Here is a 25393-nt window from a genome sequence, read left to right as displayed (position 1 = left end):
TGATAGCAGTATCCTTTACCACAATGAAAGTGACGAGCGAAGCTGGTGACGGCCACAATGAAGCATCGGTTCAATAATAATCAGGACTACTTCCCTCCATCACCAGAACGTAGGTCCGTGGCCCCCTAGGGAAATACAGTCGCCATCCCCCGGCTTCCAGTACACCCAGCCGCCGCCACAAGGTATAAACCATCAGATCGCCACTGTTCCAACAAGCAGCGCCACGGCGCAGTACAGGCAGGCTTAGGAGTCTTCGGTCCCCTCCCAATCAAGATGGCGAATCGCCTGTGTATCAGCAATGGGGCAACACAGGGTGCCCTTCTCCCCACCACTGAGTATTGTTTGCGGGCCCCCCCAGCCCAAGAAGGCACATTAACATTGTGCTCTCGCCGGCGCCCATGAGCTGGAGATAAAATGTCGGTTCAATTTGCAGGCATGCAAAATACTCCAGATAGATAGGGAGCAATTCTCAGAGTCCGGCAGCCAACAAAAAATCGCTGGGGGGGGGGGGGAAGTAAGGGGGGGGGGAGAAGGAAGCAGCACAGGAGGATTGTGCATTGCACCTGGAAAGGGCTTCGGCGGTGTCGAGGGTATTTTCAGGTTCCTTGACGGGAGACCGGCGCCCCACAGGTCCATGTGTCCGTTGTTGTTGCATTGGCGGCCGGGTGCAGCGAAACGCGAGGTCCCGGTCGCCGGCATCGGGCAGGCCGCCCTGTGCTGAAGAGCGTATCTCCGTCCCCGGAGCCAGGAATTTCGCCGGAGTCAGACGCCTCACCTCGGCGTCCCTTCCGACGCACGGAAGCTCCGCGCTCTCACGGGGCAGGCAAGCGGAACAGGCGGTGAGGAGAGAAGGTCGGCGGAGCCGGGACTCGGTGCGGCCATCTTGGCCGCCGCCCCGGCTCCGCCCCCCTGAGTGCCAATCTTGATGTCTCACGTGTACAGAATGATATTCATATGAACAACGATGTTGTAGTTGTTCTACGTTCCAAACGTGTTTGCAGTAAACCCAAGAGACTTGAGGATTATGCTACACACATTTATTGGTAACTGGTCCATCTTTTACTCATGTTTACTAATTAGCAATTCCATTTTATTCACTGTTTTTTGTGTATTGTTGCTTTGTTCATTTTTTGTGTGTTTTGCAATTGTTTTTGGAAGTGTTGTGTCTCGTGCTGGCTTGAGTGTTGTGTCTCGTTCTGGCTGAAGTTTGACTTGAGCTGTGCTCGAGCACAACACAGTGCAGATATGTATTTACTTTCAAATATGTTCTCGTGTTCTGGTGCGTTGGGGGTATTGGGCGGTACCTCCAGGCAGCAGGTCCCCTCCCTCTCAAGTAAGTCCACGCTCTGACTGAGCACATGGTGGCACAGCCCCATTATTTATACTCCCCTCACCTCACCTACCAGACAGTGCCAAAAGCTTATAGAAGCGTCTGGGGAAACTGGTTCTAACTGGTCTAGGGGGAGGAGTAGAGCACCCTGGGTGCCAGGCGTCCCCTCCAAAAGCTGGGATGGCTGGGAACCGAAAATCTAGACTGCTAACCCACCACAGTCAGGTGGCACCACACACAGCCATGGCATCCATTTTAAAAGCGACATTTCACCAGGGTGCATTCTTATGATGGGGGAATTATAGGTGCATACACCATTGTATCCCATTTAACATGACATCTCACTCCACCCATGGCCTAGGCATGGCCTACCATGGGGGGGAGACATCCTCAAATAAGGGGGTGAAAAGCGAAGAATTTCGGGAAAAGGCCAAGTCCAACAGGACTTCTTCGACTTCTTGTGTTTGTGGCACTTACCACACTTCCCCAATGATTTAGAATGCAATGAATGCAGGGTGAGGCTCCAAGAATGGTACTGGGACCTCCCACGTGAACGGGACTGCAAGAATCGCAGAGTCAACCAACGTCAGGTGGCAAGGATCTTGAAGAATCGCTCCCTCAGTGCCTTGGGGGGCATGGCATGGTAGTACTTACATGCAATGGAGTCGTGTCCCAGCTCCAGGCACCACAAACACACCAAGTGAGGGTCTGTCATCAACATTTGCCTATGAAAGGACCAACAGGGTTTGGAACCAGCTGGTTTCTTTGGTGACATCCTCACACCAGGATATGGAAAAATCTCAAAGAATTAAAAAAAATAAGTTGAAAAAGACCAATCAAACAATGACTGAGGAGTAGCTCAAACCAGATCAATGTTATCTGGTGCGGAAAGGAAAGAACTCATACTAGCGAGGAAAGTGGTGCCTATATAGGTACCATGCCCATCACTTCTGGCATAGACTATGCCAACAACGCAGATGCAGAGCCAAACAATACCACCCAACAGTGCTCTGGGGTTCTGCTCCAATATCCACTGGATCCAGTCTGATGGCTGGGGATATTCTAAGGTCATAAATGTGCAGCTAGAAATCTCTATTAGATAGATTATTAGCAACATTAAGTCACTTGCTCGTCTGATGTATACTTCTAACGAACAAGTTACTTACCTTCGGTAACGATATATCTGTAAGAAACATTAGTTAGTGTTAGATTCCTTACCTTAGAATATCCCCAGGCGTCAGTCTGGATCCGGAAACTTTTGCGTAGCAGTACCCCTGCGCGTCGGTAGGCGTCGTCTGCAGGCGTCCCCTGCGGCTCCGCGTCCGTCGTCGGCGTCGTGCGCCGTGATGACGTCGCTGGAGTACATAGACGCCGCCTCCGCGCGCTGACGTCAGTTCTTTGCACACAGCATTTCCGCGCCAGGAGACGCAGAGCCATGAGAGAACCAACACTGGTGCCATGTACAAACTAGGGCCCTGAAAGGGATGACCTTAACCCTAGGTATCAGTTCGCAGAACGGGGAGGATGGGTGGGTTCGGTAAGGAATCTAACACTAACTAATGTTTCTTACAGATATATCGTTACCGAAGGTAAGTAACTTGTTCATCTGAAAGAAACACGTTAGTGTTAGATTCCTTACCTTAGAATACATACCCCAGCAATACCAACCCCGGTGGTGGGTCTGCGAACCAATACAAAACTACACCAGAAAGTCCTGGAGGACAGAACGGCCAAAGAAGCCATCCCTCCGGACTTGACTGTCCAGGCAGTAATGCCTCGCAAAGGTGTGCAGCGAGGCCCACGTAGCCGCCTGGCAAATGTCCTGCAAGGGGACTCCCCGGCCCAGGGCAGTAGTAGCCGCCGTGGCCCGAGTGGAATGGGCCCTCAGCCCAACAGGAGGCTCCTTCCGAGCCAAAGAGTAGCACGCTTTGATGCAGAGGACGACCCATCGAGAGATGGTTCGTTTACAAACCGCCCGTCCCTTCTTCGCACCCACGTAGCCAACAAACAGTTGGTCATCCACCCGGAACTGGCGTGTGCGATCCATGTAAAATGAAAGCGCACGTTTTGGGTCCAGACGATGGAGCCGCTCTTCATCCTTTGAAGGATGCGGAGGCGGGAAGAAGGAAGGGAGGGTGATGGACTGCCCGATGTGAAAGGCCGAAACAACCTTGGGCAGGAAAGAAGGTCTAGTCCTCAGAACCACCTTGTCAGGATGAATGGACAGGAAAGGAGGTTGGACAGAAAGAGCCTGGAGCTCACTCACCCTCCTGGCAGAGGTGATGGCAACCAGGAAAGCCGTCTTTAAAGTCAGGAGACGGAGAGGGCAAGAATGAAGGGGCTCAAAGGGAGCACACATCAGGAAAGTTAGAACCAGGTTCAAATCCCACTGAGGCATCACAAACGGAACAGGTGGAAACATGTGAGTGATGCCTTTCAAGAATCGAGTTACAATCGGGGATTTGAACAAAGAAGGCTGATCAGGAAGCCTCAAGAAGGCTGAAAGGGCAGAAAGGTAGCCCTTGATAGTGCCCAGAGCAGAGCCCTGCTGGGCAAGAGAAAGAAGAAACAGAAGAACCTCCGAAAGAGGGGCAGAAAGAGGATCCACAGCCTTTGCTGTGCACCATGCCACAAATCTGTTCCACCGACAGGCGTATACCGACTTAGTGGAGGGACGCCTGGCTGCCAGAATAACATCACAGACTTCAGGAGGCAAGTCAAATGGCCTCAACTGCCGCCGCTCAATCTCCAAGCATGGAGGTGGAGACTGGACAGGTTCGGGTGGAGGACCGTCCCCTGCTGCTGCGACAGAAGGTCCTCCTGAAGGGGCAGGCGGATCGGGGGACCGACCGACATGCTGAGTAGCTCGGGATACCAGTACCTTCGAGCCCAGTCCGGAGCCACAAGGATAACTTGGGCCCGGTCGCGCCTGATCTTCTTCAGCACTCTGGGCAGAAGTGGTATAGGCGGAAAGGCGTATAACAGACCGCAACTCCACTCGCGCCGAAAGGCGTCGCCGTGCGAGTGCCGTCTTGGAAACTCCAACGCGCAGAACTGATGACATTGCGCGTTCTCTTCTGTGGCGAATAGATCTAACCAAGGCTCTCCCCATTGCAGAAAGATGCCTTGCGCCACGTCCGAGTTCAGACGCCATTCGTGATCCATCGAGCACCGACGGCTGAGTTCGTCCGCCCTGGCGTTCAGAGAACCTGCCAGGTGTTGAACCGTCAGAGTCACGCCCTGACGTTCCAGCCATTGCCAGAGGCGCAGAGCCTCCTGGCAAAGGGTCCACGACCCCACTCCGCCCTGTTTGTTGCAGTACCACATGGCGGTGGTGTTGTCGGTGAACACCTGCACTACACTCCCGTTGACAAAGGGGAGGAATGCCTTCAGTGCCAGACGAATCGCCCGCAGCTCCAACAGATTGATATGGAGCCGGGACTCCGCCGGAGACCAGATGCCTCTGATCTCTGCCTCTCCCAAGTGGCCACCCCAGCCCTGGAGGGACGCGTCCGTCACGACAACGTGCTCCGGTTGGGGAAGGGAGAGGGACTTGCCCCTGACCCAATCGCGGTCCGTAAGCCACCACTGCAGTTGTCTCGCAGTGCCCTCCGAGATCAAGACGTGGTCGGACAAGTTGCCCTGATGCTGGGCCCACTGAAACTTCAGGTCCCACTGCAGAGCCCGCATCCGCCACCTGGCGTGATGCACCAGAAGGATGCAGGAAGCCATCAGTCCCAGCAGCCGCAGCGTCAACCTGACCGAGACTCGGGATAGCGGCTGAAAGATGGGAATCAAAGCCTGAATATCCCGAACCCGCCGTTCCGGAGGATAAACCCGAAACTGCACCGAGTCCAGAACCGCTCCGATGAAAAGGAGCTTTTGAGAGGGACACAGGTGTGATTTCGGCACGTTGATGGAGAACCCCAGGTCGTGCAAGAGGTCTGCCGTCATCTGAAGGTGGTGGACGACTGTCTGGGGCGAGCCCGCCTTCAACAACCAGTCGTCTAGGTAGGGGAAGACTGAAACCCCTAACCTGCGCAGATGGGCTGCGACCACCGCCATCACCTTTGTGAACACCCGTGGGGCGCTGGTAAGGCCGAAGGGGAGCACGACAAACTGAAAGTGCTCCTGGCCTACCGTGAACCGCAGGTAACGCCGGTGGGCCGGCAGGACGGGGATGTGAAAATAGGCGTCCTGCAAGTCCAACGCTACCATCCAGTCTTGCGGGTCTAGAGCAGCCAAGACCTGAGCTAACGTCAACATCTTGAACTTCTCCTTCCGGAGGAAGCCGTTGACGTTCCTTAGATCCAAGATAGGACGTAGGCCCCCCTTGTCCTTCTTGGGCACCAGAAAGTAGTGGGAATAACAACCACGCCCTACTTCTGGCCCAGGAACGCGCTCGATGGCCCCCTTGGCCAAGAGGGCCGTAACTTCCTCCTGCAGAAGTGTCAAGTGGTCCCCCGACACACGGTGGTTCTGCGGTGGCATGGCTGGAGGAGAGGTCTCGAAGGGGAGGGAGCAGCCCCTTCGGACAATTTGCAGCACCCACCTGTCCGAAGTGATCGTGCGCCAGTGAGCGTGGTGATGGCGAACCCTGCCACCCACTGGCGTCACATGGGGCCGAAAGCACGGACTAGGAGGATTTTGGGGTAGATGCTGCGGGGGAAGGTGTGGTCTGACCCCGCCGTTGTCCCCGACCGCCACCACGGCGGTTTCCACGGCCGCCACCGCGTTGGAAGGATTGTTGCGGCGCGTGGCTGGCAGCACGTGTGGGGGCGCCCCTTCCTTGGCCACGAAAGGGGCGAAACGAACCCGGTTGCTGACGCTGGGTCGAGAGACCCAAGGACTTGGCCGTGACCCTGGAGTCCTTGAAGCGTTCCAGCGCGTGGTCCGCTTTGTCACCGAACAGGTGACAGCCATCAAACGGCATGTCCATCAGTGTATTTTGGACATCAGCCGAAAAATTGGCGGATCTCAGCCAGGCGTGACGGCGAATCGCCACCGTCGTAGACATAGCCCTGCCCAGCGAGTCGGTCGTATCAAGACCACACCGAATGGAATATTTCGCTGCATCCCGGCCCTCAGCTACAGCTTGACCGAGCTTTGCCCGCACCTCCATGGGGCATTCTGGCAGCAGCTCCGCGACCGTATCCCACACAGAGTGGGTGTAGCGGCCCAAGAGGCAGGCGGTGTTGCAAGACCGCAGGCCCAAACTAATGGACGAGAAGACCTTTTTTCCAAACTGGTCATACCTCTTGGATTCCCGGTCGGGCGGGGCCGACGGGAATGCGGACTGGGAGGTCGAGGCCTGGATCACCAGACTCTCAGGAGTGGGGTGGGTAGACAGGTACTTGGGGTCGTCCGGACAAGGACGGTGGCGCCTGGCCACGTTCCGATCAACAGGCGCACCTGAAGCGGGCCTGGACCACGTGCCCAACAGAACGTCAGACAAGGCTTCATTAAACGGCAGCAGAGGCTCCAAAGGGCATGACTGCGGCTTGAAGACCTCGGTGAGGATGTTAGGCCTCACGGCCGCGACGGGGAGCTCAAGGTTTAAGGCCTTGGCAGCCCTCATCAGCACCACAGAATAGGCAGCTCCCTCCACCGATGCCACGGTTGGAGGAGAGATCAAACCAGGGTTAGGGGAGTCGTCCAAACCACTGGCATCCCCCAAGTCACCCGTCCAGTCCGGGTCATACTGGCACTCGCGAGCCAGAGGGTCCTCGGACCCCTCCCAACCTTCACCGTACTCCTCATCCTCTCCGTATTCGGAGTCAATGATGAAGACCGGCTCCTCGGGGTTCATGGGCCCCATCGGCGCCGGGACCGGCGTCGTGCGACGCCCATCCGGCGCCGCGTCCGGCGTCGGAGAAGGTAAGGGGACGGCGCCGCCCGGAGCCGGCGCCGGAACCCCACCGCCGGCCGGAACCGGCAGTGGAGAACCGGCGCCGCGCGGGGGCGGCGCCGGGGGTAACCCCGATGGCAACGGCGCCGGGGAGGCCGGAAGACCAGCCGGCGCCGATCCCGAAGGCCCCTGCGGCGCCGGGGTCGGAGCCGTCGGCGACGCCGGGCCCGGAGCACCCGACGGCGCCGAGGCAGGGACACCCGAACCGCCAGGGCCCCCAGACGGTAGCACTGGGCCCGAAGGCGCCGTAGGCCCCGTCGGAGAAGCGAGCGCCCTCATGGCCATGAGGAACGCCTCGATCTCCTCAGGCGTCGCGCCATGCCCAGGGACCGGAGGGTATGAGGCAGGCCGCGCCGGCGACTCTCGCGGAGCCGCGGGGTTGGGGTCACCCGAGCCCCCGGCCGCATCGCGCGAGCGTCGGGGGGAGTCGGGGGTACGATGACGACGCCCCGACTTCTTGTGCTTCCTACCTGACGAGCCTGACGAGTGGTGTCGACTTCCGGAGCGCCCAGCGCGGCTCCGCGACCGCTCCCTCGAACGCTCCCCCGACCTCCGGCCGGACCGGGACCGCTCCCGGTCCCGACGTGGGGCCGACACCCGGAGCTCCAGCAGCTTGCGGGACCGCTCCCGCCTAGCCTTGTTGGTAAGGGCCCGGCAGTCGAGGCACGATTCCACGTCGTGGTCGGGGCCCAGACACCGGAGGCAGAGGCGGTGATGGTCTGTGACCGACATCGTGCGCTCACAGTCATCGCAATTCTTAAATCCAGGCATCCTATCAGGCACAATAGAGAAAAAAGTCGAAAAAACTTGGTCAAAGACCGGAGTACTGCTCTTCCAGATCTGCGTCCACTGGCGCGGAAAAAAGAAGAACTGACGTCAGCGCGCGGAGGCGGCGTCTATGTACTCCAGCGACGTCATCACGGCGCACGACGCCGACGACGGACGCGGAGCCGCAGGGGACGCCTGCAGACGACGCCTACCGACGCGCAGGGGTACTGCTACGCAAAAGTTTCCGGATCCAGACTGACGCCTGGGGATATTCTAAGGTAAGGAATCTAACACTAACGTGTTTCTTTCAGATAAAAGATTCCTCACATTGTGAACAGATACCATAGAAGTACCTCCCAAGGTAGTGGGTCTGTGAACCAGCTCATATCAGAAAGTCCTGCAGGACCAAGCATCTCTTGATGACCCCAGTGTAGAGGCTGTAGTGCTTCATGAACTTGAGCAATGAAGCTCACCTAGCCACCTTATAGATGTCCAGGATAGGCACTCTGCGTGCTAATACAGTGGTAGAAGATTTGGCCCTGGTGGAATGATCCCACAAGCCTTTTAGGAGCTGCCTTTTTACAAGTGCTAGGCAAGATTTATTTCAGATAGTAATCCATCTAAAAATGGTCTGCTTTTGGACTACCTTTCACTTTTTTTGCTCCAGAAAACCATGCAAACAGCTGATTGTCTACTCTATGATCCAAGGTACCATTGACACAGAAGCTCAAAGTTCTTTTAGGGTTCAAGCGATGTAGTCGCTCTTCCTTATTTGTGGTCTTATTTGGTTTATATGCATCTTTGTGACATGCGCCAAGTGGTGTTGTGATTTATGTGATGTGTTCTAATGTGCTTTACATACCACAAAGTGATTTATGGTCTAATGTGCTTCTATGTACAATACAAAGGATATTTTTTATATAACCCTGTGTGGAGTCTTTTTGTGGTGTGCCTAGTGTCAATGATGTGTGAGTGTGCTGTGCAAAGGCTTGACACATTGCCTCTAGGATAAGCTTTACTGCTCTACCAAGCTACCAAGGGGGTAAAGCAGGGGTTATCTTCAGTGTGTAACTCTCCTACCCGGACTAGAGTGGTGGGTTCTGCCTGGCCTAGCCAACCAGAATTCCTATTTCCAACATTGCTAGCTGGTGAGACCAAAGGGGAGCACTGTGAACATAAAAGGCTCCTGGTCCACCATGAACCACATGCAGCACCTGCAGGATGGGGATGTGAAAACAAGAATCCTGCAGTTCAAATGCCACCATCCAGTCTCTAGTGCAGACACTACCTGGGATACCATGCACATCTTAAATTTGGCCTTCCACAAGAAGGGATTGAGAAGGCAAAGATCTAAAATAGGATGATGGCCTCTGCCCTTCTTCAGCACAGGGAAGTAGCAGGAGTTAACACGGAGTCCCTGTTTCTGAGACCAGAATCCTCTGTTTGGCCCCTTTGGCCAAAACAGTCTGTAGTCCCTGCCGTAAGATGGACAGAAGGTCCTCCATCATCCATCTTGAAGGTGGTGGAAGGTGCAGTGGGGTAGAAAGGAACAGTACGGCACATCCGGAAAGACAATTTGAAGGGCCCACTTGTCTATTGTGAGGACTTGTGACCCTTGAAGAAAATATAGAATCCTGCCTTTGCTCTGACACGGTGTATGTGTGCCGACAAGTACACACTAAAGCATTTTTGCCGTTGCAGCCACAGGGGATGCGGGGAACTGAACCGCATTTTATCCCTGCTTTCCTTTTTCTCTCTGTGAACCGTGGCCTCTGCAACTAAAGAGCTTAAAAGCCTGTGTGCTGGAGGCGCTGCAGGATGGGAAAGCCACAGAGAGGTTGAAATTGTTGGTGAAAATGTCTCCTGGAAGCAGAGAGACCCAAGGAATGTGCTGTTGCTCTCCTCTCCTTAAAACACTCAAAGAAAGAGTCTGCTTTATCATCAAAAAGGCAAGATCCGTCCAAAGGCATATCTACCAAGGATGCCTGAACGTCCCCGGACAAGCCAGTGTACCTCATACAGGCATAAAACGTGAACCACCATGTCCCAAACGGCATAGAAGTAATGCCAGAGGAGATAACTGGCATTGACTGATCTTGGAGCAAGACTCTGTAATATGATAGAACCTAACCCAGCTACAAAAATGTCATTAACCTGGTGACACTGAGCACTGAGATGAATCCAATGGGTGGGTGTCCCAAATTTTGAAACCCCACTTTGGCAAATCACATGTCTATGGCAGGCAGAAGAGCCTCGCAGGCTTTTTACCCAAACATGATTGGCATATCAAAGCTGAGAGACGTGAGGGATGAGAATATTATCACAGCCTTTAATCAACTTACAAGAGAATACCCATTGCATACATAGCAATTCTAACTATGCCTATATTTGTGCTACCCACGTGAGATACACAAACACAAATGCTGCACGTTAGAGGAATTTAACCCCATCGGATTAAATACTACTATGAAACATAAGGCAAGCAAGTAATATCTACATAGATCGCTGGTATCAAACATTCCTAACCCACTGAAACATCTGAGTGCCTAATGGGAAAAAGGCCTAGGGTGCTTAGAAGAAATTGACTGCAATGAGGCCAAGAATCCCCCCTGCACCCTTGCAATATCCACACAATTCCGATCAATTCATTTAAAATAACCCCAAATAGTTTTTTACAACCCCAGAAAACTCTGGGAAATGAATAGAAGCCCAAACCCAAATTGCCTTGGATTGAAGTCTGAACCCGGCTGGCCCTGAATCCATACCACGCTTATTAAAATAGTGAGCTAGGCCATCTCTTCTATCCCAAAATGGCAATGTTGGATATAATGGAGGAGTTGGATAGACCTAGGAGTATGCCCTTTTGGTCACCATGGATATGATGGTAGCGAAAAGGGACATCACACAGCACTAGAGATCCTGTAAAGAGCCCCTCTTGAGCAAGTGAACCTGTGGTATAGATTATAGAGCAAAAGCGCAGGAGGTTGTGTGTTAAGTCTGTGGATGTTCTAAAAGGCACAGAATGTGTAGTGACTGTGGTATGACTATTTCCTGGCTATACATACTAAATACATTGATGATCAATTAAAAAAAGTGTCATGTTATATCTTGAGCATATCAGTATTCCTCGGTCAGCATATTATTTCTTTAAGCAATAGGTTTCCTGGCTGTGTATTACATGTACACTGTTAAACCTATATACAAGAGTCATAAAAAAGATGACTGAGCAGTCATATCTGAAGAGGGTCCTTTGTTAGAACCGGGTGGCTACAAAGATGTGATGGTATGGAAGATAAAAACAAGGTAAAATGTAACCGTCATCCAACAAATGTCAAAATTCCATAGAGTATTCTTCACAGGATGTACTGATCCTATTATCAGGCCATGCTCCACGTTGGGGTGGGGTGTGTGATACCCATACCCATAAGGATCTCTTTTTGGAGATATTTTTTAATGCTCAAGGAACCCCAAACTTCAGGTACTGCTAGATCTTTAACTAATTTTGTTTTAGACGGAGGGATTTTTGACAGATATTAAAATTATTTGTGGTTTATATCCTGAATAGATGTGAGGTTTTGAACACAGCTCAGTATTGCAAGCCGCACTGAGCATCGCCTTCTACCCCCTGCAAAGCTGAAGATTGATTTCACTTGATAAATTCAGATGACAAGCTTAATCCATCAAGCGAAGTTTCACTAGAAGTTCACGTCAGTTCAAATCAGCCTCGGCCTCCTCAGTTGTTGCAGACCATCACTAGTGCTCCCAACCCTCACCTGCACCTGAGACACAGGAGGGGAACTCCCCACCACCCTCATACCCCTTGGCACCCAAATAAGGATGCGAAGGGTTGACAAGCTGATGAACTGACGTGGATAGTGCATATAGGGAAGAGCGGCTGAGCCAGGGCGGCAAGGAAGTGAACACTGAGCCGGCCAATAGGCTGTAGCCCAGATGACTCGGTGATCAGCCGCCAAAAAAGAAGCAACAATTCAACAGCCCAGCAGAGCAGAATGGGCCAATGTTTGTCAGGTCAACCTAGTTGAATGCCTCAGTAGAATTTCTGGTGGAGCTTGCTGAGATTCTGAGGAGTTTCCAGGGGTGTTCCGATCAGGTAAAAGAAACAGTGCTTCAGGGGGGCAGAAATGCACTCTTCTGCCTCTCCAACAAGGGAGTAACAGAGGCAGTGTGTGCATGTATCTGGTATTTCTATAGCACAAATCTCTCCAAAACGTTGTGGAGTGCTGCATAGGGTGAAAGACGAGCATAACGTCAACAAGTGATAGGAGAGGTAGCTGGTTTGAGGACTGGTAATGCATTGTGCTGCAGTGTTCTTTAAAGAGGCGAGTCTTCAGTGTAAGTGGTAAAATACATGGTAAATGTGTTTGTTAGAAATGGGGGTCTCTAGTTGGCAAGGGCTTGCATCTTCTTCCTAATCAGGATAAGGGAGTTACACTCCTAAAATAACCCCTGCTCACCCCCTTGGTAGCTTGGCACGAGCAGTCAGGCTTATCTTAGAGGCAGTGTGTAAAGCATTTGCACATAACCAACAGTAATACAGTGTAAGCACTACAAAAGGACACCACACCAGTTTAGAAAAATAGCCAATATTTTTATATACAAGACTAAAAACGATAAGAAACCACAGTACAGTACTTAAAAATCTACAGTTATCAAAATACGCTTTACCTGTTCGAGATGCAGGGCTCCAAGGCCCTTGAAGTCACTCGTGTTGCAGGTCGAGCTATTTTCTGTTGGGATCAGAAGCGCTGGCGTCCGGTGCTGCGGTGCGAAGTGCAGCAGTGCCCTCAGGTCACAGTGTGAGTAGCGGCTCGGAGGCGGCGTCAGTGAGTCCAGCTTCGAGGTGCAAAGTGAAGGTGATTCTCGTCATGGTGCTGGCAGGTCACGGTGCAAGCAGCGGCGGCGGCGTTGCTGAAGCGCTGTCATCGGCTGACGAACGGGAGTCGATGATGCCAGCATCGGTAGGCCAAGGCTGCGGTGCGGGATGAGGGAGGTGCATCGTGTAACTTTACGAGTGGTGCCCTCGAACCACGGTGCAAGCAGCAACGTCAATTTCGCATGGAGCGGCAGCGTTTGGGAGGCCAAGGCGTCGGCATGAAGCAAGGCGGTGAGGAGTGCGGTGCCCACAGGTCGCGGTACGAGCAACGGCTCGGTGGCGGTGTCAGCAGGTGTCATCGGTGAGACCAGGGTGGTGGTGCGGCATTGCGGCAGTGCTCTCTGCGGAGCCCAGGTTTCAGCGTGAAGCAAGGCGGTGCGGTGCCCACAGGTCCCGGTGCGAGCAGCGCCTCGATAGCGGCATCAGCAGGCGTAGTCGGTGATACCAGGGTCATGGTGCAGCGATGCCCTCTGCTGTGCCTTCAGGACATGGAGTTGGCAGCAGCATCGTAGACGTCAAGGTGCTTTTCTTCTGTCGCAGCGCAAAACACACAGTCCCCAGCACTGCGGGCAGAAGAGCTTGAAGTCGTTGCTGTTCCTGAGACTTCTTGAACAGGGGGGCAAGCTCTACCTCAAGCCCTTGGAGAAACTCACAAAAGTAGATTGCAGAAAGTTCCGTCCAGTCCTTTTACTGCCCAAGACAGAAGCAGCTACTGTAGGCCAACACAGCAAAGCACACAGCAAAGTCGTAGTCCTCACAGCTTTTCCAGCTCTTCTTCTTGGCAGTCTTCTTGATCCAAAAGAGTTCTAAGGTTCAGGGGTCTGGGTCCCAGTATTTGTATCCAAAAATCATTAGATTATCTAGGCTAGCAGAGGGTGTCTGAGCCCAGCAAGAACCAGTTCTGCCTTCTCTGGTGTGATTTCCCGGCAGGGGGTGGAGACGGCATTGTCAGAGGCAGACCACGCCCTTTGAGGTGCAAGGAAATCTCCTCCCTCTTCCCCCATCGCAGCCCAGGTCTATTCAGCCCTTTCCTGACCTACCTAGACTATCGGGAGCCACGCTTGCTTCCTAGCCATCTGTCGTCCAAAACCCAGACCGGCAATCCACATTCCAGCAGAGGCACACAAGATGACTGAGCAAGAAAATACCAACTTACTAAAAGTGGCATTTTCAAACACAGAATGTAACAAGCATTGGCATTGCCAATAGGTCTTGCTTTTGGGACCTTATAAGTATTTAGTTATGCAGCACAATATCCTTGGTGCAACAACATTAACTGTTGCATGGTTAAACACTTAGAAGGTCCCAAAGGAGAGATGATTTGAATTAGCCCTCATTCACAGGAGCAAGCTAATCTTCAAAACGGTTCCTAAAAAGAGGTATGTCGGGCCCCATTATTCAACGTCTTTTAATGAGGCTGGGTTTTGTCAATTGCGGTACAAAAGGGGGTGGTGATGGACGGAGCATCTGAATCAATCAAACACTCACACCCAGTCAAAAGATCTGGGTTTAATCCATCGCCGTTCTTTAGCCCACTCTGCCACCCCAGTTCAGACAAGGCTATATGCAAATCAGTGTGGCAGGGTATGCTCAGACGTGAGTCCCTTGCTCACTTTGCCATTGGATTCAAGCAAGCCGGGCTTTAGACGGCTGGAATGCCAGAAACCGGTCCTCGGAAGCTTGTTTCCGGTCCAGGGAAGGCATGGCTTGGCAGTTCGGGCTGGACTGTTCCCATGAGGCACAGGGTCAGACTGATTTGCATATAGCCATGTCTGAACTGGGGTGGCAGAGTGGGCTAAAGAACGGTGATGGATTAAACCCAGATCTTTTGACTGGGTGTGAGTGTTTGATTGGTTCAGATGCTCCGTCTATTTTGTACCGGGTTTTGTCAATTGGCACTGGCATAAGGGAAGGAAAGAAAATATTCGTTCTGATCTGGCTGTAATCCCTTATACTTGCATCTAAATTATTCTTAACTTCCACTGCCATAAACACAGTACTGTTAAATTCTCCCAGGAGTTAGAAGCAATCCCACCTAATTTCACAAACCACAAACCACTGAAGTAAAGGTTAACTACTTAAATGTAGGATTGTTTTTTTCAAACTAGCATAGTGCATCCATTAAGCTCTAAATATATATTTTTAAAAAATCATTATATTATGTTGCAAACAGGCCTTTATATTCTCACACATTGCAGGCCCATTTCGGGTGGTGGCTACAAGTGTGCAGTTGACCCCTTTGGATCGCACGAGTTACTAGAAAGGATTAGCTATCTCACTATTTACTCACTGGAGTAATTTTTTTTCCATTTTTTTTTATCGGAGTAGCAATCTGGATTTGCCATTGTAGGCTCATAAATTATAAGTACAGTTTTAGAAAGTAACAAAAAGGTAGAATAAAGCAACAAAACGTAATAAACAAATATCATCTTTTCTTATTTGTCTTAATAGCCCCTACCATGGAGCTACTTACTGTTCATATCCCATTTAGATACACAAACATATTTAATGTTTGTCAGCCCCACAATACGAATATTTTTCGGTGCAATGTTGTTTATTGTTATTGACTAGTGGAAGCAGGGTGTACTATTATCCTAGTTTGTAAGCAGTGTATTCCGCAAATCTGTAATACAGAACTACAGAGAGCAAGACCTTAGAAACGAGCTGCGATAGGATTTACTGAATGGGGAAGCTAAACTATTTCAAGGTTGCCTCGGCCACTCACAGACAACACAATTAAGGTGGAAAGGCGCAAATATTTAGAGTGCACTAAAGCACTGCGTCCTCTGTGGGAAGCAGAAACATAACAATCACCACAAATGGGGTTACATTTATCAATCGCAAAAATGTAACTTTATAAGGAAAAGTCTCCAGTAAAAAGAGTGCAAATTAGTTGTTATGCAAAGACAAATATACGACCATGTTAAAGACAATAGATTTCTCTAATACCACGATGGGCAACCTATTGTCATATAATTAAGTAAAAAAATAAATGTCATTTGAGTCAGAAATAAGGGCCGCGAGCATTTTAAAAAAACAATATTATGCATCGGAAAGGGAAAGGCTGTAATTTAGGGCGCACATTTTGAACATATCCTGGGGCGGAGATGCACAATATATTGAGTGTATCTGTTTTAAACCTAGAAACACAAACTAGCAATGCAAAAAAAAAAAAAAGAAATAGCCCCACGTTCACAGCCATCAGTTAACCAATCATGCTAGTCGTTTCAGTTGAGCAGCTTATAAAAATTCACAGTGCACTTTCGTTTAATTACGACTTTAACTGTTGGCTAAAGTCGTAATTAAACGAAAGTGTTCCTTTGTTAATTTTATTCACAATAGTGCTTTCCCCGGTGAAATGTGAAATTAACATTACGTATGGATCAGATTCACTTCGCAACACACAGCCACCCTTTAGCTATCCCCACGTATTCTGCAAATGCATACATATTGTACCAAATAACGTGTTGCAAGATAACACTCACTGAAAACAATTTGAGCATGATAAACAAACCACCTTTTCTAAAAGCCTGGTATGACTAGACAGCTACTTTTTACCAGTCAGAATGGCCTATATGCAAGCTGTTTCCAAGCCAAGTTTATACTGACATTTTGCCCAAACAAATGACAGCAGAACACATTATGAACTGCAGGAAACAAGTCTAGCCCACGATAATCTGCGCATTCGTAAACAAACAATGTATGAAACAGAAACACAAAGTATAATCTGGGTATAGGTGACTTGGGAAGTCAAAATAGAAGAGCTCAACACATATGCGAACCGTTAAGACCCATTCTCACAAGCACCTTGTGCAAAACGAGGCTAACACGATATTTAATTATGCATGTAACTTGCGTTTCAGAGAGGGGAGTGTGCATGCAAGGCTCCACTGATCTACTGCTTCAGACGATGTCTGCCAACTGTGTGTGTAAATCAAGGAATACAAAGTATACCAGACCAAATCGCCAAAAAATGAAACACCTGTAATCGTGAGTCACCCCAGTTGTTTTGGATTCCCATCAAAGTCTTACAAGATCAATATTATCATTTGGTAATCCTTGGCGGGTATTGTGTCTCCTGACCATTGAGATCACATGCATACCCTCTCGGATGGTTCGGGGTAGCGACCACAATCACACAGGTATCACAAATGATGTTGATTCAGTGGGAAAAGTGCAGTGCAAAACGGAAAAAGTGGTGATTTAAAATAGGATAGGGAACTAACAGAAAAATTTTTAATAGGCGTTGGCCCCTTCCTGATTAAAAACAAGAACAGACTGGCAAAATCATCGCATTGATAACAAATATCTGCGAGGAGACTTTGATGGGAATCCAAAACAACTGGGGTGACTCACGATTACAGGTGTTTCATTTTTTGGCGATTTGGTCTGGTATACTTTGTATTCCTATAGTACTAATTAGACATAGGTTTTACATTAGCAAACACTTTTCTGGTTTAGCCCTTAGACCCCTAAGTTTTTTGTGTATAATTCAGTCCTTTGGGGGACAATACTTAGGCAGTGGTCTTTAAACGTCCCTCTAGCCCTCCCCTACTGTTTAGTTTGTTATGTGTAAATCAAGGCTCAGACAATGGGCCACGCAAGGAGGGGGCACCTCTGTAAACATTACCTGCAGGATGAGGCAGCCACATCCTATATGGAGGAGGAGCCCCACCTCTGTAAACAGAACGTAAATGAGGCTACCGCAAACCCACGGAGGGAAGTGAAGGACTCTTCTTAACCCCCAATATTTTAAACCCTGTGTTTAAAGGGAGCATTTGCAAAACCTGCCAGTAGGGATAATCCTGAGCCGGTAATCTCAAGGCTCCCCAGCGAACATACTGTGTACGGGCGTCCGTCTGTCATTTACGTTAAAGGGCAGCGCTACGGTCTTTTCCAAGGAAGGACAATGACAGGTCGGTCGCAATGCTGGTCAGGAGATTTCTCAGATGATGTTATTATTGCTCGTTCAGACAGAATGAGACTGTTGCAGCTGGTGGAATATTGTGCGAGGGCGCCGGGGGAGCCTCGAGGAGAGAGAGAGAGAGGGGGTACCGGGGAAAAGAGTGGGGCATTCGGGGCAAAGAGGCAGTGCATGGAGGCAGCGCGCGATATGGGAAGGCGGGAGACCGAGGACGGAGAGGGAGGCATCTGCATGGGTAGCAGAGCTGCTGGGCATGTCCTGCACTGGGGAATCTGCATTCACGGAGGATGCGCGGCCGTGAATGCGACACAGCCGTGCGGCCGTGAAAGTGAAAGCAATAGCAGTGCTTGCTTGTATCAGTGCTGCAAGTTCTAAACAAGCAATAGCTGCGCGGCCGTGGAGCTGACACGGACGCGCGGCTCGAAAGTCAGATGGCAGGTGTGCATTGTGCTGGTGACCGGCAAAAGTAGCACTTTTAAAAGCCAACTACTAAATGTCTTGCCAGACAAGCGTATGCGTTAGCTCTAGCGAGACCTAAAAATCACCTTTACTAAAAGATGCATTGTTAGATTCTGAGTTTAAATTTTATTTTAACACATAGTTCCCAGGGCAGTTATGTTGATAAGATGTTATAAACAAACTTCCCATTCTGTCCTATGGGGGAACAGGTAGACTTGCAATAGTGAAAAACTAAATGGGCTGTAATTTACTATCAGGACATGCCACACACACCAGGGCATGTCCTACCTTTCAGATGATGATGGGGTACTCTCCTGTACACAACCCAAGGGAAGCATACTGACAACTGCTGCACAGGTACACCATCCAAATGCCCAAGAAGGGGAGAACGATCACTCAGAAGCTCAAAAGCACACCGCGGCGGATGACACCACAAAGGACCATAGTAGGATAACAACTGGCAGAATAATTCCAACTGATGTGGCGGACGTAAATGATCCTACAGGTCCGACAAGACCCCAGGACAGTCTAACACCAACTGAAGTGGTGGAAGTAAATGATCCAAAGAGTCCGATAAAATCTAAGGAGGGCTCAAAAAGCCAGGCCAATCTACACGCAGAATCCATGCTTGATAGTGACCCATGGCATAAACCATTGTTCTTGTCAAATGATTCTGAATTGGAAGAACTGACGGAAAGGATATCAATGTACCTAGAAACCCAAGGTAGAGCATTACGATCCGAGCCAAGTCCGAAAAATCTTTACCCGAGTCTGGGTCTGGCGATGTCTACCCCTCGAGGGCCAGTAGAAAAAAGAAACCACCAAAACCTCACCATGAACAACAGTAACAACATGACAATAAACGACCCCTACATAAACAATACTGCACCAATCACCATCTCGTCAGGCAGTCCGATGGTCATTGACTCGAAAGTTTCAAATGAGTCCCAAGAAGACCAGGCGCCTACTTGGATTAAGTCCTTACTAAACTCTTTAGACCAAGCTATTAAAGCTCTGAACTTTCAATCGAATAAAATGGAGGTGCAGATTGACCTTATTACTTTGTTGGCAGGCCACATTGCGGGCTTAAACTTAAAAATGGACGCACTTACCTCACTATTAAGAACCCAAGGGAAACTAGAAACTCAATCAGAGCTTAAAAAACAACAGCTTTGTTGTGGTTGTGGCTCAATAATTGAAAAACTAGCAAGTTTGCCAGCAAATCTGACGGACATTCTATGGGAGGTAAGACAACCCCACAACTCAGTTGAAAAGTCCACAAAATTCACTCAGGAAATATTACACTCCCGCAATAGGTCAATCTCAAAGGAGCATCCAACCAGTAATCAACCAAAGGACCCAACACACATCTCAAGGGAAGTGGGGCAAGATAGATCAGTACAAAATCAGGAACCAGCTTTGTCCTCCCAAATCTTAATTGAAGAGGAAAAAATTGCAGTCAAGGAAGAAAAAACAGCAACCAAGAGACAAAAGAAAAAGGCCAGGAAAGCCAGGCTAAAGTATAAGCAGCAACAAGTCTCAGACCCAGGGAAGCTGTTTTCAATCTTTAACGTAAACACCGCTCAGGTCTCCAACTCTGATTGTCCCACCACGTCCCAAGAAGGCAAGGTAGGTTCAACTCAGATGCCAGTGATGCAAGAGTCCCAAACACCCCCGAGGGTGGACAAACCTAGGCAGAGTACAACCATTACATCTGTTAACCATCACAGCATAACAAAATTGGTATTATCCGAAGCTCTTAGCGGCCCAAGGGAAAAACCATCAGTTCCAAAAATAAACCGGACTAACATGGAACGAATCACCGACCCTACAAGGATTACCGAAAATGGAAGCCCAGAGCAAATAAGGCCTATAGAAAACACGGGAGACCACATAGAGGGACAAGGTCAGTCAAACCCGGCCAACAATAATAGTCTGCAGCCCACCGGAACACAGCTCAGCTGTCAGAAATCGGGATTCCTCCCAAATAATAAGTCAGTAGAATCTCAAGGACCACAGCAAAAAACAGTACCTATCCGCATGTGCGTTACTGTTTCGGAAAAGCAGCGCACCTGTGCCCTATCACAAACTCGGCGTAACTCTCTTTTAAAGGGTTACTACAACTCAGGTACAATTCAAAGCACTTCCGATCCGATGTCGTCAGCAATTATGGACCAGGGGCTAGACTCCTTCGCATCATCTTCCAAAACCAACGAAAATACGAAGTCACAACAGTCTAAAGACGCAAAAAAAATCCTTCATCATTCTGAAATAACACCACACAACTTAACATTCATCCCGGAATACTCATCAAAGGGGCTTCAGGACTTCTTAAACCGGAGCAACCTGCTAAGATTATTCCAGGAAATAGAGGAGTTAAATGAGATAACATCACAGGACCTTCTGACCGTTGAATTCAAAAGAATCCCCCAGCATATAGAATCTGAAGTCACCGTCACAACGTGGGCTTCAAAAGCCATCGCGGACAAGATATTCTCCACAAGAGATCACTTTGAAACATGGGGAATCTCGCTTTTAAGAAATACAAGCCCAAGATACCCATTTCCGTTACAAAAAACCACCCATAATGAAACAGGGTAACGGGGAAAAACGTCCTCCGTTCTCCTGTCTATTTGGAGCCCGTGCTACCTCTCCAGCCGCTGTAAGTGAAACGGAAGGGGTAAACTCGACAGACCACAATCAACCAACTAGGCAGCCCGGCCAGGACATAACAGACTGGTCCTGGGTCCCAAGGTTTCTGTGTAAAAAGGGACCCTAACACGGAGACACATTTTTCTCCGTCTCCATGTAGGAGGGAGGAAACACAGAGTGCAAAAGCTATTTCAACAAAAATCACAGTATGCACATGGAATGTACATGGTTTCCACAAAATGGAGCTGGACCACGAAACTCAATCCTTTTTTTCCAATCAAGATATAATCCTGATTCAGGAGACATGGAAATTAGCACCAAGTGTAATACCAGGCTTTAAGACCCATCACATCCCTGCAGAAAGACACTCAAATTTTGGGCACCCCCGGGGTGGTCTATCAACTCATATCACTCAAAAATTCAACTGGTCCTCTGAAGCACTGGACGTAGGACTCAACTGGGTACAAGTGACCAGAATCACTGAATCTATGTCAGCTGGGCACAAAAAATGGCAAATTATAATCCTCAACGTCTATATCCACCCGGATCGTAATTTACAACAAGACAAACAAATGTGCCTGACGTCGCTGATTAAAACGATGCAAAAAACCTACCTAGGATGTCCTCTACTAATCTCAGGGGACTTCAACTGTGATCTCATTGGAAAATTGAGGGCAAAAGAAATCACGCGACTGCCCAAAGGAGGTCTTAGGTTAGCCTTCAACCCAAAAGTCCTGGGTCTGACGGTTCTAAACGGCAACACGACGGGGGATAGGCCGGCTGGTATTACGTTCCTGAGCGGAAGGGCTCACTCAACAATCGACTACACAATAGTAAATGATGTCTTAATTCCAGACATTGAGACCTTCAAAATTGTCCAACGACCAGAAAGCGACCACTTCCCCCAAATAACTTCTTTAAACACTGCGCCCAACTTGGCACCGAAATTATCAAGTCTGCTTCACCAAGCTGCTAAATTCAATTTAAAGAAACTAAAATGGAGAGGAGAAATGCTGGAAAAAATCCAGCGTGCCGCAATTGCTCGAAAATCCGAGTTAGGGATGCAAAAAAAGGAGGACCTCGTAAAAAACTGGGAGCTATTGGTCCTGGACCTGCTTCATAAATTTCCTGCAACTCCAGGTGTACTGAGTAAGTCTACCTCTAAAAAAGAGCCCTGGTTTACCAACGAACTAAGAACAAAGAAAAGGAAGGTAGCAAATGCTGTTCGTCATCTTGCTTGGGAAAAAAACTGGGGCTACAAACAAACAAAGGAGTTTTGACAGATGCCAGAAGCACTTATAGGAAGGCACTAAACATCGCAAAATCCGTCGAGAATTTTGGGGCATCATTAACGACCTAAATAAAGGACAGAAACTCCATCAGGAAGCGGGAGTAGGAGCTGACGCTTGGTCTCAACACGTGCAATCCCTTTACTGCACAACAACAACAGGCCTCTCAAATAATATGCGGAAAACAAACATAGTAGAGAAAGGCCAGTTGGAAATCTGCAATCCAGGCACAGAAGGACCGGTGATAAAGGATTGCCCAACAGAGGAAATAACAGTCCCAGAATTACCAACCAGAGGGGAACTCTGTAAAATCATCAACAGGCTAAAGGCTGAAGGAGCACGAGGCCCGAACGGACTGCCCAATGCTATCTTCAAACACGACCCGGAATTTTGGGCAGAAACCCCGACACCATTGTTTAATCAAATCTATCACGACACACAGGTACCTGCATCATGGAAGGGAAACGTGGTTCATCCAATCTTTAAACAAGGCGACCACGGCAACCCAACAAATTTCAGACTTGTATCATTGATAGACGTTGAAGCAAAGCTCTATGCCTCTTGTATCCTCCTTAAGCTGCAAGACTGGATTGAAGAATCCCAGAGAATCCCTTGGTTCCAGACAGGATTCAGGAGGGATATGGGGACAATCACCAACTTAACTTGCCTGTCACTACTAATGGACCGAACAGCAGTAAAGGGCACACGATTATACGCCTGTTTAGTTGACATCAAATCTGCATTCGACAGAGTAAATCGAGAGCGTCTTTGGGACAAATTGCAGCTTTGGGGGACGCCATCAAAATTAATACAGGCAATAAAAGTTTTGCATGAAGATACATGGGCAAAGGTTAAATTGGGTGATGGAGCTTACACAACAAGGAACATACCAACATACCAGGGCCTAAAACAAGGCTGTGTTCTAGCCCCCACCCTTTTTAACCTTTTCCTTTCTGATCTCGCAACAGTATTGGACACAGATGAGGTGCATCCTCCGTCATTGGCAAACCGGCGAATTCCCTGTCTGCAATATGCAGTTGACATAGTCCTACTGAGTAAAACCCCAGTTGGTCTACAAAGAGCTTTAAATATCTTATCAGTGTACTTAAGACAAGAAGGACTCGACTTAAACAAAGAAAAAACCAAAGTGGTACGTTTAGTAGACTCAAAAAAACTTAGTTACACATGGTCGTTCAACGGGACGAAGGTGAACGAACAAGGTTCGTATAAATACCTTGGAGTAACAATATCCCAGGGAGCAAAACTAACGGAGCACAAAACTGCAATACGAGCAAAAGCCCAAAGTCTAATCTTTGCTTACCGGTTGCTAAAAACAAAAATGAATTGCCCGAACTATAGTCATCTCTTGAAGGTCATGTCGGCACAAATTTTACCATCATTATCTTACGGTCTTGTCACCTGGTGCGGCAAGGAAACAGACCTACTAAACGAGCTTCAAACTAAAATCTACAAAGCAGTCTTTAACCTTCCAAAGAGTGCTTCAGCCCCGCAAGTAAGGCTGGAATTCGGGCTGCAAAACCAGAAATATAGGAGCATGAGCGGCTTCATAAAACTGTGTCATAGGTTAAGATCTGCAGATCCGGTTTCAATGGATTGGCTAAACTGGGAAGCCATAAAAAATGAAGGAGTGACTGGAACCCTTTGCCCTTGGGGAAAATACCTGAAAACCTGCGTGAAAGAGCTGGGGTTGGAAGGAACTTGGGAATCTGTGAAGGACAAAGCAACCATAAGTAGTTTAGCCAACAAGGCAGTAAGGACGAAATCTTTTCAAGAAGACAAAGCGTTACTTCTCAAGCGGCGACATGGTTGGACCATAATCAACTCCTTCAAAGCTGGACGACCGCACGCATATTTAACCTCTCATTTTAATGTGCACATAAAAAGAGCTTTTACAGCCTATAGGATGGGAATGCACATTTCGAAAGACTTAGTACCATTGTGGAAAGGTAAACATCAGACTGAGAGTTGTAGACTTTGTGGCTATAAAACTGAATCAGTAGCCCATTTCTTGTGCGTCTGTCCGGCTCTCCTGGCACAACGTCGAAGATTACTAAAACAGATCTGCAACGAGTTAAAAATCCGCACCTGCAGGCAAGCAGTAACTTATTGGCTAGGAGGGAGTTCAATTATTTTGGCATGCCGGGGAACAAAATTCCTGGCAGAAGTGAATAAATGCCTGAGTCTTGTGGAACAAGGACACAGTGAAATAAGCGGTGTAATATCTCTGCCTTGATCCCAATGACTGGTAACCTTTGCACAAACACTTAATAACATTCTGACCTCTAAAAGCCGATGGGAGTTTCCCTGGAAGAAACCCGTTTTAACTGTGTTATACCATTTTAACAAAGGAAGAGTCCAAACTTTTCTAGTAGTATATATTTTTGTATCATAATATTGACATGTGGAAATTGTAATGATTTTAATTAATTATGCAATAAACCTCTTTGACTTTTGACTTTTTGATACCAGCATTGTGTATGGAGCATGTATTGGGCAGATGTGTTTTGCAGCTGACGGTTGATGAGCTGGGTGTAGAGTGATGAGGGGAGGGCTAGTGATGCAGGAGTGCCCCTGTTGGGTACCTACAGTAAAGCATTAGCTGCTAACACTGTAACTCAGTGAGAAATTTTGTATAGAATCCAATATGCAATACCAAGTTTGTCTTTGTTTTTCTACTGTAGAAGATTGCATTCTTATCTTTCTTTGATTATAATGCTGCTGCTGAAACTTCAATAAAAATTGACAAAAAAAAGAACTGACTAAAAGAATCATTATCAAAGAGAGCATCTGAAAGTGGGAATGGTGGGGACCAAAGAGGATTTTTTCAGAGCTTGATTATTCAAGCGGCACGAGTGCTCATACTCTTGTCACTTTATATTATTCTTTGTTAAATTACTTGAACTTCCAATAAGCCACATTGAAAGGCTGCTAACAGGCACGACAGGCAGATTCTTCACCAAACATCCAAATTCTTGTATTTACGTTGGCAGCACTTTCAATTTATATTGCCTTCCATAAGCAAACACATAAGAAGCCCTGGAATCCTTTTCTTCTGCTCAGATATGTGCATAAGATAAAATAGATTATAGAACACTACATAAGACCAAATCAAATAAATGGCAAGCCAGAACTGATGTAATGTGACAAG

General features: G+C 48.7%; 1 protein-coding gene across 8 annotated transcripts in view; it reads right to left on the bottom strand.

Annotated features, from left to right (window-relative positions):
- PTPN3 (protein tyrosine phosphatase non-receptor type 3) overlaps positions 1-25393 on the bottom strand; it is a 1864164-nt gene that overhangs the window by 1014151 nt on the left and 824620 nt on the right. The gene's annotated exons all lie outside the window — the stretch shown is intronic.

The sequence above is a fragment of the Lissotriton vulgaris genome, chromosome 4_1, assembly GCF_964263255.1.
Source record: "Lissotriton vulgaris chromosome 4_1, aLisVul1.2, whole genome shotgun sequence".
Classification (NCBI taxonomy): Eukaryota; Metazoa; Chordata; class Amphibia; order Caudata; family Salamandridae; genus Lissotriton; species Lissotriton vulgaris.
This window is presented reverse-complemented; position numbering and strand designations above follow the sequence as displayed.